Below are 8,844 nucleotides of genomic sequence, written 5' to 3'. Positions count from 1 at the left end.
TATTTGCAAAATATACATCTGACAAAGGATTAATATCCAGAATATACAAGGAACTCAAACAACTTTACAAGAAAAAACAAGCAACCCAATTAAAAAATGGGCAAAAGAGCTAAATAGGCATTTCTCTAAGGAAGATATACGAATGGCCAACAGACATATGAAAAAAATGCTCAACATCATTCAGCATTCGGGAAATGCAAATCAAAACCACACTGAGATACCATCTCGCTCCAGTTAGGAGGGCTAAAATCCAAAAGACTCTGAACGATAAATGCTGGTGAGGTTGCGGAGGAAAAGGAACTCTCATACATTGTTGGTGGGACTGTAAAATGGTGCCGCCTTTATGGAAAATGGTATGGAGGTTCCTCAAACAATTGCAATTGTTTAAATTGCATATGACCCAGCTATCCCACTGCTGGGAATATACCCAGAGCAATGGAAAGCATCAAGTCAAAGGTATACCTGTTCTCCAATGTTCACTGCAGCACTCTTTAGAATAGCCAAGAGTTGGAACCAGCTCAAATGTCCATCATCAGATGAGTGGATATGGAAAATGTGGTATATCTACACAATGGAATAGTACTCAGCTGTAAAAAAGAATGAAATACTGCCATTTGCAATGACATGGATGGACCGAGAGAGAATTATATTAAGTGAAACAAGTCAGGCACAGACAGAGAAATATCACATGTTCTCACTTATTTGCGGGAGCTAAAAATAAATAAATAAATTCACACACACACACACACAGAGAAAAAAACCAGGGGGGGAGACGAAGAATACATAACAATTGCAATTCCTTGAAATTGATTCGACAAGCACACAGAAAGGACATTGTTGGGAGGGAGTGGGGAGAAGGAGGAGGCAGGGAGGTTTCGGTAATTGGCCACAATAATCAACCACATTGTATTTTGACAAAATAAAATATTAATAAAAAAAAAAAAGTTCAAAAAAAAAAAAGAAAAGTAACGAAATCCGGTATGTATTTTACACTTATACCACATCTCAGTGTGGGCACTGTATTTTCAATAGCTAATGTGAAATGTCCTACCAAAAGAATGAAGTTGACTTTAGTGGAGAATATTTTACACTGCTTCCATTCTTAAATATAAATGTAAATTAAATTAAATTTAAAATTCCATTTTTAAATTGTACCAGCCACATTCCAAGTGCTCGGTAGCTATGTATAGCTTGCAGTGACCTGGGACAGTGCAGCCCTATATAAACTGATCTCTAAGGTGTTTTGTTAAACCAAAAAGCAAGCTATAGAACAATATCCATAGTATGCTACCTTTTGTATAAGAGAAGGAGGGCACATAACAAGGTATATTCTTATTTGCTTGTATTTACATAAAGAAACTGAAGGGACTAATACACAAGAGGCTAATACAAATAGTTATCTGCAGGGAGTGAGACTGGACAGTATACATGGGCCAGGGGTATGAGTAAGAGCTTTCACTATATGCCTTTTTATATTGCTCTGATTTTTGAACTATGTAAGCCTCTTATGAATGTATTGTATATGAGAAAATCTGTGCAAATAAGGACATGGCATGAACTCAAGAAGAGTTGGAAGGAGGACCTAAAAAAATGACCAGTCTATGGGAATTCTGTTATTATCTTTGCGACTTTTTTGTAAACTGTAAACTATTCTAAAAAAGAAAGTTTATCTAAAAAGAAAAGAAATCATCAACTCTTGGCCTTGACCTGTCGTGTCTCTTCCTATCTCTAGTCCAGGTTGGGTCCAATGGGACATCCCCACTTAACCGTTCCACAGATCTCAGAACTCGACAGGTATTCTCCACACATGTTGCTGTTCCTGTATGATGCTGTCTCAGAGAATGGCCATTATGCACCAGCCCCAGCCACAGAATCGATCAACCTGGTATCCTGCTTGACTCCTTTTCTCACTCTTCCCTCAATACCAGTCAGTCCCCAAGTCTTAGAGATCCTTCTTCAACCAGTGCCCCCAGCAGCTTTTCATCTGACCATTCTCTTCTCTCCATTTACACTGTCACTGCCCGCATCAGGCCACCCATCAGTTCTCCCCAGGATTACTGCAATATCCTCCAAACTGGTCCCCCCTCCTGCAGTCCCAGTTACTCATACAATCTATTTGTGTTTCTGCGAGAGTAGCCTTCCCCAAACAAAAACCTGCTGAAGTTACTCCCTTTCAATGCTGTCATCTCTTCCCCCCTGTCCCCCACAAGAAACATCTGCAGGACAAAGTGCAATTCCTCCAGTGCATATAAACCTCTAACATTCGGCTCGTGCCTTTTGCGTGTTATTTCCTTCTACTCTTGTATAAATCCTGTATTAGAACCATACCAGATTCCCTGAAGTCCTGCAGATGTGCTGTGCTCCTCCCACCTTGGTGCCATTGTTCCTGGAATGGGCTTCCTTTTTCACTGATCTTTTAAAGCCCAGCTTTATCGCAACCATTCCCCAGAAGGCAAAGCTGATCGACCTCTCAGAATTCCGTGCTCTGTCAGGACCTTGCTGTATTTACGACGCTATACCATAACTAGTTACACTTCTTCCTCCCCAGTTAGATGATCCCTAGGCAGGGCAACACAGGTAAGATGTGTCTTTTTGCCCCTCAAATCCCCAGCAAATGTTTAGCAAATGCTACTGGACCAGCCGCAGCAGCCATTCAGTTTAGGACGCTGTGGCAATGGCTAAACTGGGAAAGGGTGTGGCCTTCCCCCCACCCCCACCCCCGCCCCTACAGCACCTCTTGGTTGAGCCACTTAATGGCTCTAAATCAATTTGTCCAAACCATTTTGCCTTAGAATTTTGTACACCTCTTCTCTCTGCCTCTTCCTCTTCATTTTTTTGCCTAATTAGCCTCTAATCATTGTTCATTTCACCCCTAATCTCAACTGGGTCACCTACTATACTTTCCCTTAATGCTCTACTTTTGTGACATTTATCATAGTGTGTATGTGTCTGTGTTGTCATGGTTATTTGCTTACTGCCTACTTTTTCACTAGACTGTAAGACCCATGAAGGCAGGGGCTAAGTTTGTTTTGCTCACTACTGGAATATAGCACACTGGAAACCAGGGTTTTGCCCAATGCTTTTAACATCCCTAACAGAATTCTTGATGTTCTATAGACTTAAAAATTAGGGCTTTATTTTTATATATGTTTCAATTTTAAAAGCACACTGCAGTAATTATTACACAATTTTGCTTTCTAAGCAGTTGTTAACATGCTGAAAACAATACAGAGAATCTCTGTGCAGAATTTGGATCAAATCCAAGTTGAGTGTTCTGAGTAGAACGAATGTGCATGTACTTGCTATAATGCTGACATCCTAAAAAATATCAAACCTAGCATTGTATAAAGGGTAGCTATTCTTTACAGCAGTTAGCAAACCTGATTCAGAAAAACATGAGGTTATAGCAAATTAGTAAGTTAAAGTAATGACAAGGACCCTTTATACCAAATTAAGGAAGAAAATGTTGCTGATTCAGGTTTTTCTTCCTGTTCTTACCACTGACTGAAGCATGCCTGCAGTCTCCTGTGTTGAATGAAGGCTAGTCAGTGATAAAGTGTTAAAAGCTCTAAACCTAGGCCAGCACACTCGGGAGAGTGCAGCGCTGGGAACGCAGCGTCGCTCCTGCCGCGGGCTTGGATCCTATATAGGAACAGCCGGTGCGCTCACTGGCTGAGCGCGGTGCGGGCAACACCAAGTCAAGGGTTGCGATCCCCTTACCGGTCACGAAAACGACAAAAAAAAAAAAAAAAAAAAAAAAAAAAAGCTCTAAACCACCAGAACTTTCTTAGCTGTGGAGCAGTGCACAGTGACCAGTTCTTTGCTGTGAGAGGTCATTTCTATTCTTTCCTGCTGAGTATTTTTCCTCTTGGTGTCCATACTGAGCTAGTGCTTCAACTTGCAAATGAGAGCAAATGTAAATGCAAGGTTTTCCTCATGATTTGTACATTGTCGTTTTTTGGACTCCTAGTTTTTCTATTTAAATATTTGCCTTCATGTTAGGAATGTAATGCGTGACATATTTACAGTTAACCAAAATGTACTTTCTTAGTCCAGTTTAGTACTTTTTCATTTCACATATTCAAGGTTAAACACCCACAACATTCAAGGCTATGTCAAAACTACATCAATAGAGCATTTCATATAATAATTAAAATGAATGTTAGGTTTTTTGTGGCCAGTTAATAGTAGATGAGATTGATGTTATTATTTATTGACACTAGAAGGTGCTTCAGTAAGTTTTACTAAGTGAATGAAAGAATGAAATGCTTTATTGAAATTAACAGGATGGGGCCGGCCCGGTGGCACACTGCTATAGTGCGCCGCTTGGGAAGCGCGGTGGCGCTCCTGCCCGAGGGTTTGGATCCCACATACAGACCGGTTCCCGCTCACTGGCTGAGCGAGGCGCGGGAGCAACACCGAGGGTTGCGATCCCATTGCCGGTCCCGGTCCGGTACGGGGGGCGACACTGAGGGTTGCGATCCATTGCCGGACACGGAAAAAGACAAAAGAAAAAAAAAAAAAAAAATTAACAGGATGTAAGATATCTTACTCTTATTTGACTTATACTAATCTTGTTCAAAATTCAGAAAGAGTTCTTCCATCCTAATGTTCTGCGATTTAGTAAAGAAGCCTGTGTACCTAACCACTCATCATTCAACAATTCACAGAATTCAATAATTGATCTCCCCATCTTTGAAAATCCACCTGTTTGAATCTCCTTTAAGGCTTATCCATCTGATGAATTCAGTTTAGCTCAACTGATAGCTCCTCTGTGCAGCCTTTCCTGACGTTCTCACAGGGAAGTGACCTGCTCTGTGTTCCCACAGCATGTTGTACTTACTTCTACCAAAACATGCAGGTTTTACTAAAACACTGAGCCCCTCGCATGGCCAGCCACAGTGCAAGGGATTAAAAAAGGACACAGAATCTGCCCAAGGGGAGGGGAGAATTTGTCAGAATCACCAGGTAGCTTCTTCTACTGGTGCTTGGGATGCTATTCTCCCACCAGGTCAAGAATTGCTGTGGTAAGAAGCCACTGTTAACTGAGGAGAGTTTGTCATAACCCTTGGAAGTGTTGGAGTAGAAAAATGGTTGAGAATTGATAGCATGGGGTGGGAAGGAAAAGAAATGGAGAGCCCTAGGAAACAAAATTTACCACCAGACAAAAGAATAGGAGCCGATACCAAGCAATAATGTCCAAGATAGAGAAGTGTGGAAGCTAGGAGAGGTGAGAGTTTCATGTGGAGAATGTCCAGCAGTGTCAGGTGATGCACAGGGTTGGAGGAGAAACAAGGCCTGAATCCCATGCGTTGGATCCAGTAGGTGGGAGGTGCCAGCACCGCACTATGTGTGTCTGCATCTGTTACTCTACCCTGTGCTCTTTCTAGCTCCCACCTTACTGCAAACTCCATGAGGGCAAGAGATGTGTTTCATTCAGCCTTGTATCCAGCATGTCTGTTGAATAAAAAAGAAGAGTGCCGGCCTCTAGCACATGGTCGACACCCCCTTGCCCCCAGTCAGACTTTGGCCTGTCCCTTCATTTTGCCCAGTTCTGGCACAGTCTCCCTGAGGTGTAGCGGCTAGAATGCCACGTGATTTCCCAGGTGGGGTGCCACACTACACTTTTGTATAAGGAGAGGCCCAAGCTTTGGTTTTCATGCATTATAAATTATTAAGTTCATTTCTAGATTTTAGTCATCTATGTTCTTTTTGGCCCCTGCTGTCACACATAATCATATAGATAAATAAAAAGGAAGCCATCAAGGGAATGGAGAAGAGGGCCTAAATGAAATGGATGTGGAAATTAGACATACACAATCAGAAGTCCAGGGGGGTGGTGGGAAAAAACAGCTGTGCCTCACCTTACCGAGTCTGTCTCTTGCTGTTGACTCTGCCATTGAGCTGGTTTCCTGAGTACCTCAGATATCTCTCAGTTCTGACTTCACCTACCAGTTTGAGCAAGCAAGCCAGGAGGACAGCAGAGGGTAGGTGGGGAGTCATTGGCATTTAGCAAGGTAAATTAGTTTTAAAACCATGCCTGTTATGATTTCATAAATGCTTTGAAGAAAAGACAGCATTTTACCTTTTTTTTTTTTTTTTTTGGTGGCTGATATGGGGATCCGAACCCTTGATGTTGGTGTTACAACACCAAATTCTAACCAACCAAGCTAACTGGCCAGCCTCACAGCATTTTAATTTTACGGAAATGACAATTTAAAATGTTCACAGCTGCTACAAATACCCTGATTCAGAGGAAATAGCATAGGAGAATAAGGTTACAAAAATAACTCAATGACTAACCATTTGTCAACCCACCCGGTCCACAAGCCCAGAGTACCAAAAGTGCTTCTTAATGAATATGAGAAGGTGTTTTGGTGCCAGGTGATTTATATAAAAATTAAAGCCTGGCTTAAGCTTCACAGTTGTTCATGACTTACTTTCCCAAAGCTCAGGGTTTGTGAGGTTCAAATTACACTGAAAATAGGAAAAAAACAAATCCATGATGAAAGAACTGCTACAGAACATGAAGACAACAATGCAAAGAGAGAAGAAAGCAAACAAAAAATTGGGATTTTTAAAATTAAATTTTCACCCACAACCAGGCAGACTGTGCCAGTGCCTTGGGGCCAGCCTGGAGACCCGGGACATGGAGAAAGGGACCAGACCCCCCTCTCACAACCAGGCATGCCACGCCAGCGCCTCAGGGCCTGCTCAGGGACCTGGGGCACGGAGAAAGGGATGGGACCCCCCTCTCACAACCAGGCACAATGAGCCAGAACTGTGGGGCCTGCCCAGTGACCTGGGCATGGATCCGGGAACTGGACCCTCCTCTCGCAACCAGGTGAACCATGCCAGCACCTTGGGGCCCAACCGGGGACCTGAGGCATGAAGAAGGGGACCAGACACCCCTCCCACAACCAGGCACACCGCACCAGCGCCTCAGGGCCTGTCCAGTGACCTGAGGTATGGAGCCAGGGACTGGACCCTCCTCCCACAACCAGGCACACCATGCCAGCACCTTGGGGCCTGCCCAGGGACCCAGGGCATGGAGAAAGGGACTGGAACCCCCTCACACAACCAGGCACATTGCACCAGTGCCTTGGGGCCCACCTGGTGACCAGAGGCATGGAAAAGGAGACCAGACTTACACCCCACAACCAGACACACCACCAATGCCAAGGAGCAGGCCAAAACATCACCTCCATGTGGGTGGCCCACCACAGCCACCACAATAACCATGGCTGCCGTGAAAGCAGCTAGACACCACACTCACCACACAGATGGTCCTTCAACCCGTGGAGTACATTCATGCAAGGAGAATCACCAGCAGAGATAAAGAAAAGAAGAGGATGTCTCTCTCCACAAAGCCCATTTCAGAGGGACAGAAGAAGCATCTGCTCTGCAATAACATTGGGGGACCTGATCACACCTCTCAGCATTGGACAGATCATCTAGGCAACAAATTAACAGAGTAAGCATTATTCTTTCAGAAGGAGAAAAGAAATCTAGGGTAATTAGAGGGGGAAGCGAGAGGGGGATGGAGAGAGATTGGACAAGGGGCATAAAGAATAATTATGATTTGTAACAATATATATGCTAGTAGTATTGATTTGACCAACATTTCTCATTGTTCAACCCCCAAAATATGTATAATTGATTTTGATTCAATAAATAAGTTTAAAATAATAATAATAATAATAATTTTTTAGTTAAAAAAATTAAATTAAATTTTCAATAATATATAACCAATTATTATCTATTAAACTAACAAAGGAAACAACAGAGTAGATAATTTGTAGCTTATTTGAAGATAAGATTTTGGCCTTAGATTTAAATATGGACATTTCTGATACATTCAGAAATACATAATATTGTGCTTGGAGAAGAAACAATTGTCTTATTCATAATGACTTATTCCATACTTCATTCATATGAAGATAATAAACATCATGTCTCAGACTGAGCTCAAATTAAAATGCCCATTTAATAAATAATTTTATCTTGGAGTTGTATTTTTCCTGAATGATAAGACATACATAACCAATTTGGTTTCATGCTGAATCACAGGCTGTTTGGAAAGAGTAAAGTAAATAAAAATTGATAAATAATGTCAACAAAATAAGGACTACTACATCTTAGAATTTTTAACATCTAGAAATCACGATATGCTACAAAAAGTCACAATTCGTTTCAAAAATATTTACTAAGTTTCTCTTATGTACCAGATTATGTGCCAGGTCCTATGACTGACACTAAGGATGAAAGTCAAATGGTCCCTGCCCTCAAGAAACTGATAGTCTAGAGGAAATCAAACAAATAGCTATCTAACAATAACAATCAATGTGGTAAATTTCATGCTTTCTACAGAAGCACAAGAAAGAGGCATTAGAGTACAGCCCAGAGGAAATGGCCTTTGAATAGACTTTTTAAAAACTTTTATTTTGAAATAATTTATTTTTATCTCTGTAATGTAAATTTTCAAAATATACAAAACTAGAGAAAATAGTAAAATAGCATGATGAACCAACATACACCCATCTCCCAGTTACAACAATTTTTATAACATGGCCAATCTTATCTCACTTACACCTAAATTCAGTAACCCTCCCACTCCCTGGATTATTCTATAGCAAACTCAGATATCTGTATTTCAGAATGTATCTCTAAAAGCTAAGGACTCTTAAAACATAACCACAAAACCGTTATCACACCTTTAAAAATTAACTAAGTATCATCAAATATCTTTGTCACTGTTCACATTTCCCGATCTTGTTCCTTTACTTTGTTTCTTTTTTTTTTTTTTTTTTTTTTTTTTTTTTTTCCGTGTCCGGCAATGGATCG

This window comes from Galeopterus variegatus, unplaced genomic scaffold, assembly GCF_000696425.1.
Source record: "Galeopterus variegatus unplaced genomic scaffold, G_variegatus-3.0.2 Scaffold1454, whole genome shotgun sequence".
Taxonomy (NCBI): domain Eukaryota; kingdom Metazoa; phylum Chordata; class Mammalia; order Dermoptera; family Cynocephalidae; genus Galeopterus; species Galeopterus variegatus.
Note: the sequence above shows the minus strand (reverse complement) of the source record.